At 42.9% G+C, this 13098-nt stretch overlaps 1 protein-coding gene across 2 annotated transcripts in view; it reads left to right on the top strand.

Moving 5' to 3' along the window:
* Positions 1–13098, top strand: part of arhgef10la (Rho guanine nucleotide exchange factor (GEF) 10-like a) — a 111535-nt gene that overhangs the window by 48270 nt on the left and 50167 nt on the right. The gene's annotated exons all lie outside the window — the stretch shown is intronic.

Here is a 13098-nt window from a genome sequence, read left to right as displayed (position 1 = left end):
TTGCACAGTGCTCCTTGGGATGTTTAAAGCTTGGGAAATCTTTTTGTATCCAAATCCGGCTTTAAACTTCTTCACAACAGTATCTCGGACCTGCCTGGTATGTTCCTTGTTCTTCATGATGCTCTCTGCGCTTTTAACGGACCTCTGAGACTATCACAGTGCAGGTGCATTTATACGGAGACTTGATTACACACAGGTGGATTGTATTTATCATCATTAGTCATTTAGGTCAACATTGGCTCATTCAGAGATCCTCACTGAATTTCTGGAGAGAGTTTGCTGCACTGAAAGTAAGGGGGCTGAATAATTTTGCACGCCCAATTCTTCAGTTTTTGATTTGTTAAAAAAGTTTGAAATATCCAATAGATGTCGTTCCACTTCATGATTGTGTCCCACTTGTTGTTGATTCTTCACCAAAAAATACAGTTTTATATCTTTATGTTTGAAGCTTGAAATGTGGCAAAAGGTCGCAAAGTTCAAGGGGGCCGAATACTTTCGCAAGGCACTGTATGTGTAATTGATAGATGCGTGCACACTGCATGTTCATGTTTTTAAATGTATGTAAATTGTAAAGTATTCTGTCTGTAATGTCCTTTTCGTCTGTAATGTCTTTTTCATTTTTGGCCCCAGTAAGACTTGCTATCGCCATTGGAGTCAGCAAATGGGGATCATAATAAAATCAAAAAGTCATCCATTACTAGGAGAGTGAATGTTTTTGCAGAATACACTGGCTGCACAACAACGGCAACCCTCCCCAATGCCAAGCTCACGATGCTTCACAAAATGTTTTTATGGTGATGAGCAAATAACAATCTGGGCTGACACTAATAAGTGGTTGGTGTGGTCTAAGTGTAAAGATCCCCGAAGCACAGATAGCTATTCAGTGAGAGGGACATGCATTTTCAACAGCCTATTTAAAGTTCAATCTTTGGAATGTTTTTAATACAAAACATCACAACCTGCCCTAAGACTCTCTCCATCACTTTACCTGCTTGTATGCACTCCATATCCATTTATTTCTCTGGCTTCCTAATGTCACAGGTAATGCTCACTATGCATTATTGCGGTAGTTACATATATTAGAACTATAGGTTTAGAGACTTATCAATACCGAGAAAATGTGTCTATGTAGGTTTCCATGCCATATTTCCATATTTAGGGGAAAATCCATTGAGGCGTTGTTTGTTGAATCTCTGGTGTGAAAGAGAATGAATAGACACCAACCTGGCCAGAATGTCAATTACATGTTAATTGCATTAAACACACACTTTGCCTTCCCCATTTAACCAAATGTAATTACAATAAGGGAGTTGTTGATGCGATTTTACGCATGGCCTGCAGTCACTAGGCTCTCCTGTCATTTCATGGTAATGCAGGCCTTATGCACGCCCTGGGGAGTCCTCCAGTTCAATCAGCAGTTGCACTCCACTCAGCTGTATCCTGTATGGACAGAGGAGTGCCATGCTCAAAAATGTCTCCAAATGGCTGATGCCCCAAATAGCAAATGCTTTTATGCATGATTTAGTGAGCGATTAGACATCACAAAGCTCATTTTGGAGCCAAACTCTGTACCAGCGTTTATGACTGTTACCGCCATTTATTTAACACACTTATATCCCTCAGGTATGTTTTCATGTACACTCCTTACTGTACCGCACAGAATATGCGTCGTGCCAAATGCTATCCCCAAAGTGTACTTTCAAAACACACATCTCATCTCATTTCTTACACTTAAGCTACAATACAGGAATATAATTGTATGCCTGAGGTACAATTTGAAGCACATGTATAGCATGAGTTGTCTTTTAGTGTAACTCTTTGTCTTGGGCATTGACATTATATATACAGTACGAAAATCTGCCAGATATGATAAGTTTGCTGATGTAGAGAGAGTTTTTACTTAGGATGGGACCAGCATCGATGCCTAACATCACAGATAGAATATAGAACAGATGCCTCCAGTAAACAACATTTGTCACTTTTAGACCACATATGGTGCAGTTATGAGGCCTGGAAATGGAATGGGAGAATTGCCCCACATCGGTGCTGCAGCGCACTCAGAGCTCTGGGCGCCATTAATAATATGAATTGGGGAAAGCAACGTGTTCCACAGCATCTCCCATGCCGCTTCAAGTTAGCCTACTCTTTCTGAGGGGGTCCTATAATAACATAGCCAAGAGCATAGCTTAATGAATGGGTTGATTCTTTGTAGAGCAATTAATTGCTATTTCAATGTACGGACCTCCAGCCTTTCCAGGCAGGGTTAGGACTGCTGATTTGATGAGGCGCTGAGACAGAGAGACGGAGGAATGGAGGGAGGCATGAAAAGAGATATTGAAAGGAGGGAAGGGGGAGGGGGGAGTGTGGAAAGGATGATTGAGACAAGCAATCAGTCCCACCACAGGGAGCAGAGGGCAGGCAGGGGGCTGTTGCCTGCGGTTACCCTGCTATCTCTAAGTGTGTCAGACTCTCCTCCCCAGCAGCCGATCAATAGACAACGCCTGAGAAGTGAAGTGTGGCTTGACCGTCCCGGCACACACTCTGACACGCCCTCTTAATCCACTGCTAGCCAGCACTATGGTGAAGCACCAGGGAGCAGAACACAGGAGACAGGCCATGTGCTTTCTGTACGATGCTGTAGGTTCAAGTACAAATAATTGTCCTTACATGCTGCAGTTTCAAGTACTGTAGCAATTACCACAATGGCATTGGTCAATCTCCTTCAATTTCAAAGCAGGAGGATTCATGTTATGTATTCTGGTTGTTATGCACTGGCATACCAAACAGCCCTGCAGCCAGTGCAAGGCAGGGGGGCCCACGAACTCTGGGGACCCATGCGCCTGTCATTTATGTCTATTTTCTTTAATTTAATAAATAGTTTTGACATTAACCATCCAAAAAGTCATCCGTATTAAACTTTATAATTTCCATATGGATGGACAGTTGAAGTCGGAAGTTTACATACACCTTAGCCAATACATTTAAACTTTTTCACAATTCCTGTCATTTAATCCTAGTAAGAATTCCCTGTCTTAGGTCAGTTAGGATCCCCACTTTATTTGAAGAATGTTAAATATCAGAATAATAGTAGAGAGAATGATTAATTTCAGCTTTTATTTCATTCATCACATTCCCAGTGGGTCAGAAGTTTACATACACTCAATTAGTATTTTGTAGCATTGCCTTTAAATTGTTTAACTTGGGTCAAATGTTTTGGGTAGCCTTCCACACGCTTCCAACAATAAGTTGGGTGAATTTTGGCCCATTCCTCCGGACAGAGCTGGTATAACTGAGTCAGGTTTGCAGGCCTCCTTGCTCGCACACACTTTTTGTCCTTAAGGTATTTTGCCACAACTGGAAGTATGCTTGGGGTCATTGTCCATTTGGAAGACCCGTTTGCGACCAAGCTTTAACTTCCTGCCTCATGATGTTGTTTCAATATATTCACATAATTTTCCTGCCTCATGATGCCATCTATTTTGTGAAGTGCACCAGACTGATGTCTTGAGATGTTGTTTCAATATATTCACATAATTTTCCTGCCTCATGATGCCATCTATTTTGTGAAGTGCACCAGACCCTCCTGCAGCAAAGCACACTCGCAACATGATGCTGCCTCCCACGTGCTTCAGGGTTGGGATGGTGTCTTTGGCTTGCAAGCCTCCCCCTTTTTCCTCCAAACATAATGATGGTCATTATGGCCAAACAGTTCTATTTTTGTTTCATCAGACTAGAGGACATTTCTCCAAAAAGTACGATCTTTGTCCCCATGTGCAGTTGCAAACCATAGTCTGGCTTTTTTTATGGCGGTTTTGGAGCAGTGGCTTCTACCTTGCTGAGCGTCCTTTCAGGTTATGTCGATATAGGACTCGTTTTACTGTGGATATAGATACTGTTGTACCTGTTTCCTCCAGCATCTTCACAAGATCCTTTGCTGTTGTTCTAGGATTGATTTGCACTTTTCGCACCAAAGTACGTTCATCTCTAGGAGACAGAACGTCTCCTTACTGAGCGGTTTGATGGCTGCGTGGTCCCATGGTGTTTATACTTGCTTACTGTTGTTTGTACAGATAAACGTGGTACTTTCAGGCATTTGGAAATTGCTCCCAAGGCTGAACCAGAGTTGTGGAGGTCTACAATTTTTTTATCTGAGGTCTTGGCTGATTTGTTAGGATGTTCCCATGATGTCAAGCAAAGAGGCACTGAGTTTGAAGGTAGGCCTTGAAATACATCCACAGGTACATCTCCAATTGACTCAAATGGTGTCAATTAGCCTATCATAAGCTTCTAAAGCCATGACATCGTTTTCTGGAATTTTCCAAGCTGTTTAAAGGCACAGTCAACTTAGTGTATGTAAACTTCTGACCTCCTGGAATTGTGATACAGTGAATCATAAGTGAAATAATCTGTCTGTAAACAATTGTTGGAAAATGACTTGTGTCATGCACAAAGTAGATGTCCTAAACGACTTGCCAAAACTATAGTTTGTTAACAAGAAATTTGTGGAGTGGTTGAAAAACGAGTTTCAATGACTCCAACCTAAGTGTATGTAAACTTCCGACTGTACTAGTGCTTCAGTTTGTTGGGCTTCAGGAATGTGACTGAAAATGTGCGTCAGGCCTTGAAAAATATCGTTTTTACTGATTGAACATATTTTTAGTGTATGTGGACACCTGCTCGTCAAACATCTCATTCAAAAATTAATATGGAGTTGGTCCCCTCTTTGCTGCTATAACAGCCTCCACAGTGGGACATTCTCCACTAGCTTTTGGAACATTGCTGCGGGGACTTGCTGTCATTCAGCCACAAGAGCATTAGTGAGGTCGGCACTGATCAATCAATGAAATGTATTTATAAAGCGTTTTTTCCATCTGATATCACAAAGTGCTGATGTTGGGGGATTAGACCTGGCTTGCAATCGGCGTTCCAATTAATTCCAAAGCTGTTCGATGGGGGTGAGGTCAGGGCTCTGTGCAGGCCAGTCAAGTTCTTCCACACCAATCTCAACAAACCATTTTTGTATGGACCTTGCTTTGTGCATGGGGGCATTGTCATGCTGGAACAGGAAAGGGCCTTCCCCAAACTGCTGCCACAAATGGGCCTAGCCCGAACCATAAAAAACAGCCCCAGACCATTATTCCTCCTCCAAACTTTACAGTTGACACTATGCATTGGGGCAGGCAGCTTTCTCCTGCCATCCGCAAAACCCAGATTCGTCCGTCGGACTGCCAGATGGTGATCCATGATTCATCACTCCAGTTTCCACTGCTCCAGAGTCCAATGGTGGCGATCTTTACACCACTCCAGCCGATGTTTGGCATTACACATGGTGATCTTAGGCTTGTGGGAGGCTGCTTCGCCATGGAAATTAATTTCATGAAGCTCCTGACAAACAGTTCTTGAGCTGACGTATCTTCCAGAGGCAGTTTGTAACTCGTAGTGAGTATTACAGCTTCAGCACTCAGCAGTCCCCATTCTGTGAGCTTGTGTGGCCTACTGTACCACTTTGTGGCTGAGCCGTTGTTGCTCCAGATGTTTCCACTTCACAATAACATCACTTAGAGTTGAGCTCTAGCAGGGCAGAAATTTGATGAACTGACTTTTTGGAAAGGTGGCATCCTATGATGGTGCCATGTTGAAAGTCACTGAGCTCTTCAGTAAGGCAAATGTTTGTCTATGGAGATTGCATGGCTGTGTGCTCGATTTTATACACCTGTCAGCAACAAGAGTGGCTGAATAGACAAATCCACTAATTTGAAGGGGTGTCCACATACTTTTGTATATATAGTGTATAAGTGGATATCGGTGAACAAATGCTGTGGTCAAGGATACGACGGTGCCAGTTCAACGAGAGGAGCTTACTCAGGCTTTCAAAAGCGCATATCAGACCTGGAGCATAATGCTTCTTAGCTAGTTTATGAGTTTTAGTTTAGCAAACGATCTCTCTGCAGAAACGACAGTTACAGGATGGTAAAAACTGCTTGATTGCTGTAGCAACTTCAGGGATACTGCAGTGAGTGGTGCTTCAAATACAGCTGTTCTGCAACATCTTTAATTGAGCCTCTCATTCTCCTTAATTGCCGGCCTCAACACGTTACGGAAAGAGATGAACTGTATAGGAAGATCTGGGGACAGGTCGTCTGGATACTGGACAGCCAATCAATTGGCAGATGTCACGTCCTGACCTTAGTTATGTCTGTGTTTACCATACAGAACTGTTTCGTGTCGTTCACTCTCTTTGTTGTTTTTGGTCATTTAGTGTTCTGTTTATTTTATTAAACATCATGAACACTTACGACGCTGCACCTTGGTCCTCTTCACCTTCCACCTACGAATATCGTGACAGCAGATGCAAGTAGATTATCATATTTAGAGGACAACAGCTCGAGGGCTTAAACAAAAACAGCGGTTTGCGATTTTGTTCATACTAGTGAACTGGTGTTTGAGTTGTGTGCTTGCAATTATCAACAGTCTCGTATTTCTTCTATATCTTGGCGTGCATCATTCAAGACTAAGTTTAAATTGTGTACAGCGCAATGGACATATAATGCAGAATGTCTAAGGATGACTGTCTGGGTTGGCAAAACAGTCGGGCCCTCAACCTGAACCTACAGGCTGTGGTGAAAACATTTGCACACAAAAAAGAGGATTTCAGGAGTCCAGGGAACTCTCAAGTTGGATTTAATGTAATTTACTTTGATTATTGCAGCCCATTTGTGTAAGCTATTAGCCAAACAAAACCTGCTGATTTCAGTGGCTGAATTTATCCTCAAGCCAACTAGATTTTCCCTCATTGCTAGGCTATTTGATGTGTCATTTTTCAATTTTTTTTAAATAAATAGCAGCTGTCATGCAGGTTCATGTAGCCTATACAGGACATGCAGCCACATAGACATCGCGCAATTTCAGCACTATGGACAGTGATTGGTTTGTGAGTGGCTGTCTGACTGACACATTTAACTTTTGGGGGGCAAACTCCGACCTTGCTGGGGTCCAAAGAAACTGTTTTGCGAGTGTTGTTTTTGGCAACTGAAATTCATTTGCTTTGCTCAAGCAACATCCATTTCAATATACACTGCTCAAAAAATAAAGGGAACACTTAAACAACACAATGTAACTCCAAGTCAATCACACTTCTGTGAAATCAAACTGTCCACTTAGGAAGCAACACTGATTGACAATACATTTCACATGCTGTTGTGCAAATGGAATAGACAACAGGTGGAAATTATAGGCATTTAGCAAGACACCCCCAATAAAGGAGTGGTTCTGCAGGTGGTGACCACAGACCACTTCTCAGTTCCAATAAGTCCTGGCTGATGTTTTGGTCACTTTTGAATGCTGGCGGTGCTTTCACTCTAGTGGTGGCATGAGACGGAGTCTACAACCCACACAAGTGGCTCAGGTAGTGCAGCTCATCCAGGATGGCACATCAATGCGAGATGTGGCAAGAAGGTTTGCTGTGTCTGTCAACGTAGTGTCCAGAGCATGGAGCGCTACCAGGAGACAGGCCAGTACATCAGGAGACGTGGAGGAGGCCATAGGAGAGCAACAACCCAGCAGCAGGACCGCTACCTCTGCCTTTGTGCAAGGAGGAGCAGGAGGAGCACTGCCAGAGCCCTGCAAAATGACCTCCAGCAGGCCACAAATGTGTCTGCTCAAATGGTCAGAAACAGACTCCATGAGGGTGGTATGAGGGGCCGACGTCCACAGGTGGGGGTTGTGCTTACAGCCCAACACCGTGCAGGACGTTTGGCATTTGCCAGAGAACACCAAGATTGGCAAATTCGCCACTGGTGCCCTGTGCTCTTCACAGATGAAAGCAGGTTCACACTGAGCACATGTGACAGACGTGACAGTCTGGAGACGCCGTGGAGAACGTTCTGCTGCCTGCAACATCCTCCAGCATGACCGGTTTGGCGGTGGGTCAGTCATGGTGTGGGGTGGCATTTCTTTGGGGGGGCGCACAGCCCTCCATGTGCTCGCCAGAGGTAGCCTGACTTCCATTAGGTACCGAGATGAGATCCTCAGACCCCTTGTGAGACCATATGCTGGTGCGGTTGGCCCTGGGTTCCTCCTAATGCAAGACAATGCTAGACCTCATGTGGCTGGAGTGTGTCAGCAGTTCCTGCAAGAGGAAGGCATTGATGCTATGGACAGGCCCGCCCGTTCCCCAGACCTGAATCCAATTGAGCACATCTGGGACATCATGTCTCGCTCCATCCACCAACGCCACGTTGCACCACAGACTGTCCAGGAGTTGGCGGATGCTTTAGTCCAGGTCTGGGAGGAGATCCCTCAGGAGACCATCCGCCACCTCATCAGGAACATGCCCAGACGTTGTAGGGAGGTCATACAGGCACGTGGAGGCCAGACACACTACTGAGCCTCATTTTGACTTGTTTTAAGGACATTACATCAAAGTTAGATCAGCCTGTAGTGTGGTTTTCCACTTTAATTTTGAGTGTGACTCCAAATCCAGACCTCCATGGGTTGATAAATTTGATTTCCATTGATAATTTTTGTGTGAGATTTTGTTGTCAACACATTCAACTATGTAAAGAAAAAAGTATTTAATAAGAATATTTCATTCATTCAGATCTAGGATGTGTTATTTTAGTGTTCCTTTATTTTTTTGAGCAGTGTATTATTTGATGTAATTATACAGCATTGCATTTAGAATTTCCACACCCCAAAATGTGTCTGTCAGACTACAAAGATTATCTCAACATCTCACTGTGCTCAAATGTGGGAAATATTTATGATGAGTAAACATTATCAGGGCAGCCAGGTGGAATAGTGAAGGAGCCCCATAGCTGCATTCAAGACTGGGGTGGATGACTGTTTAACCTCCACAGTATCCAACCTCAGTATCCATCCTTAGTGTATTGGTACTAAGGTTTCATTTTGAGTGGTTGACATCTGAAAGCTTCCACACGCAGCTCCTGCCAGCAATTTTTTGTGATGGAGTGTAAGCCGTCACAACTGATCTATTCAAGGTTTTGGCAGTGGTGTGCTGACCAGTGGTGTACTAAGTGGCTAGCCCAAGCTCTCTCTTTCCGCTCTCTTTCATTCAGACCTCCTGATGAGACTCATTGTTGTTGTTGTTTATCATTCTCCATGAGGCTTCAGTTTACATCCCTTCATCAAACAGAATAATGGCAGCTGCAGAGAGCGAGAAACAGAGAGAGCGAGAAACAGAGAGAGCGAGAAACAGAGAGCGGGGGAGAGAGAGAGAGATAGAGACAGAAAGATAGGGATTTGGCTGTGGAGCTCTGGCTTTCTGCTCTGTCTGTGAAAGGTTTAGGGGGTCTTATGTGAATAGAATGCTTTATCTCTGATTCATTAGTGACTTTGCCCCTGTGTGTGTGTGAAGTGACTGTCTGTCCTCATTAAGGCCTCTGATAGAATGGCTCTGTATTTACCATTTGTTCCGAAGGGCAGGCACCATTATTTGTCGTCATTAATACATAGTAAAGGCTGAAGGCCAGAGACAGGGTGTGTTCACACACACTGGCAGCATTTCACTTCTCCCGTCCTTCATGCACACAGTACTTATGGAAATCAGAATGGGTAAACACGGCCTTGGGCTTAGTCAGGTATTTAATCATATTTAATAACACCCTCCACGACAAATAACAACAGCAGGACCAATACCTTTGCTGACCCAATAATCACTTGGACGGCGGACATAGCGGAGTGTTATTCATACTAATTGAATGATTAGCTGAAGAAAGTTGCTGAGCGTTCAGGTGCAAAGGAAAGCAGTGGACCCTCTGACCCACACCAACTAGTCCTGGCAATATGCCTTCAATTACAGCCTTTTAATGAATGACCCTCAAAGCCCTGATCATCCCTGGGAAAGGCTATATCTGAGACAGACTCAGAGGTCATCTCAGAGGGGGATCATTAAGAAATCCTCTGCAGGTACTGTAGGAAGATTTTATACATGATTGCAACCCAAACACTAAATAGCCCAACTTCATCATTATTGATTATTCAATCTATGATCTGGCTGAGCCTGCTCCTCTAATTGTTCAGGTAGTCTTCTCTGGGAGCAGAGACTTCATCTTGTTGCTCCTGTCAAATACCATGTCTATTATCTATTGTTCTTACATAGAGCATGTGCACTACTATTTTAACTATCAACACATTTAAAAGCTACAATATATCCTAATTTGCAACCTACCTTTCAACATGGTCCTAAATACGGCTCCTCGGTAATCATAGCGATACAGTATCATAAGAAAATCTTTAAAATCTCTAAGCATTGTTGTCAAAATACTTCTGAAATCTATCATTCAAAAGATGCACTCAAGGTTCCATCGATCCTATTCACAGTGGTTCTGGGAAATATGGAATAAGTTATCATATGAAATATGAAAACATCTCAACAGAAGGGGCTTTTGTTTTTGAACAATGTTAACGTCGACCATGTCCTCTCACTCTCTCTAAACATCACTGCATGGAAGAATATTCTGAAGGTAATCCATCTCAATGAGTTTATTGTACTGTATCTCAATTATTGTCATTGTACTGGAAATATATGTTTTAACTGTGGCTTGTTAACATAAAGTTATGCAGAATTCAGAGGTGTTGAATGTATGTGTCTCTGGTATACAGTACCAGTCAAAAGTTTGGACACACCTACTCATTCCAGGGTTTTTCTCTATTTTTCTTTATTTTCTACATTGTAATAATAAAAAACATCAAAACTATGAAATAACACATATTGAATCGTGTAGTAAACAAAAAAGTGTTAAACAAATCAAAATATAATATTCTTCAAAGTAGCCACACTTTGCCTTGATGACAGCTTTGCACACTCTTGGCACTCTCTCAACCAGCTTCACCTGGAATGCTTTTCCAAAAGTCTTGAAGGATTTCCCACATATGCTGAGCACTTGTTGGCTGCCTTTCCTTCACTCTGCGGTCCAACTCATGCCAAACTATCTCAATTGGGTTGAGGTCGGGTGATTGTGGAGGCCAGATCATCTGATGCAGCACTCCATCACTCTCCTTCTTGGTCAAATAGCACTTACACAGCTTGGAGGTGCATTGGGTCAATGTCCTGTTGAAAAACAAATGATAGTCCCATTCAGCGCACATCAGATGGGAGGGTGTATCACTGCAGAATGCTGTGGTAACCATGCTGGTTAAGTGTGACGAATTCAAAATAAATTGTGACAGCGTCACCAGCAAAGCACCCTCACACCTCCTCCTCCAGATCATCTGTTCACCTACTCTGTGTCTCACAAAGACACAGCGGTTGGAATCAAAAATCTCAAATGTGGACTCATCAGACCAAATGACAGATTTCCACCGGTCTAATGTCCATTACTCGTGTTTCTTGGCCCAAGCAAGTCTCTTCTTCTTATTGGTGTCATTTAGTTGTGGTTTCTTTGCAACAATTCAACCATGAAGGCCTATTTGACTCAGTGTTTGTAACTTGAACTCTGTGAAGCATTTATTTGGGCTGCAATTTCTGAGGCTGGTAGCTCTAATGAACTTATCCTCTGCATCAGAGGGAACTCCGGGTCTTCCTTTCCTGTGTGGGTCCTCATGAGAGCCAGTTTCATCATAGCGCTTGACGGAGTTTGCGACTGCACTTGAAGAAACTTTCAAAGCTCTTTACATTTTCTGGATTGACTGACCTTCATGTCTTAAAGTAATGATGGACTGTCGTTTCTCTTTGCTTATTTAAGCTGTTCTTTCCATAATATGGACTTGGTCTTTTATCAAATAGCGTTATCTTCTGCATACCACCCCTACCTTAATTTATGGGCTCAAATGCATTAAGAAGGAAAGAAATCCACAAATGTACTTTCAACAAGGCACTTCTGTTAATTGAAATGCATTCCAGGTGACTACCTCATGAAGCTGGTTGAGAAAATGCCAAGAGTGTGCAAAGCTGTCATCAAGGCAACGGGTAGCTACTCAAATATAAAATATATTTTGATATGTTTAACACTCTTTTGGTTACTACATGATTCCGTATGTGTTATTTCACAGTTTTGATGTCTTCCCTATTATTCTACAATGTAGAAAATAGTAAAAATAAAGAAAAACCCTGGAATGAGTAGGTGCATCTAAACTTTGGACTGGTACTGTATATTTAGGCAATAAGGCACAAAGGGGTGTGGTATATGGCCAATATGCCATGGCTAAGGGCTGTTCTTATGCATGACGCAATGCGGCATGCTTGGATACAGCCCTTAGCCTTGGTATACTGGCCATATACCATAAACCCCCGAGGTGCCTTATTGCTATTATAAACTGGTTACCAACGTAATTAGAGCAGTAAAAGGTTTTTGTCATATCTGTGGTATACGGTCTGATATATCACGGCTATCAGCCAATCAGCATTCAGGGCTCGAACCCAGTTTATCTAATTATCTTTAGAAAAGCAGAATAAGGGTTTAAAAGCAGTGCAACATCCTGCGGTAGTATATCACCTGCAAATTGACTCCCTCTTTTTGTGTACCAGTCCTGTTAAGAGAAACCATCTGAAATGTTATGATTTGTGGAGACCAAACTCAACTAATTGGCCCTTAAGTCTGCTGTATTCCTACCTGCACTGCAACAGCCAAACAACAAGTAAACAACCGTGCCTGTCAAATGAACTGGTCGCACATCTCAAACCAAATGAGGAGTTTAGGCTACACTGGGATGTTAACGCTTTGGAAACAGCAACTCTGTATTTCTGTGGCTTATTACATATTGATGTATGCAGTTATGCACAAGACACAGGGAGTAAATTAAAACAAGCTGTTTGATTGCACACAAAATTGTGTTTTAGTTAGTTGCAATTGACAGTTACTAAATGACTTAATGGAGGAATGTTGGCAGATCTGTGTTGTGCCTGGTGAGGGGGTGCATAGTGGCTTCAAGGTATTCAGACAGCGTGCACAAGCCAAATTCTCTCCTTTATTAACTACAATCCGGCAGATGCCTTTCTCCTGCTGTGGTGGAATCTTACTGTTGTTTTGAATCTCATAAAGGCTCATTACCAGTACCTTAATCAGTGTTGAGGCCTAGCGTGGGGCTGCTACGCGTGGGCTGTACCTGGCCCCATCTCTCCCTGCCTCTGGCTGATTA

Source organism: Oncorhynchus kisutch, linkage group LG1, assembly GCF_002021735.2.
Source record: "Oncorhynchus kisutch isolate 150728-3 linkage group LG1, Okis_V2, whole genome shotgun sequence".
Lineage (NCBI taxonomy): Eukaryota > Metazoa > Chordata > Actinopteri > Salmoniformes > Salmonidae > Oncorhynchus > Oncorhynchus kisutch.
This window is presented reverse-complemented; position numbering and strand designations above follow the sequence as displayed.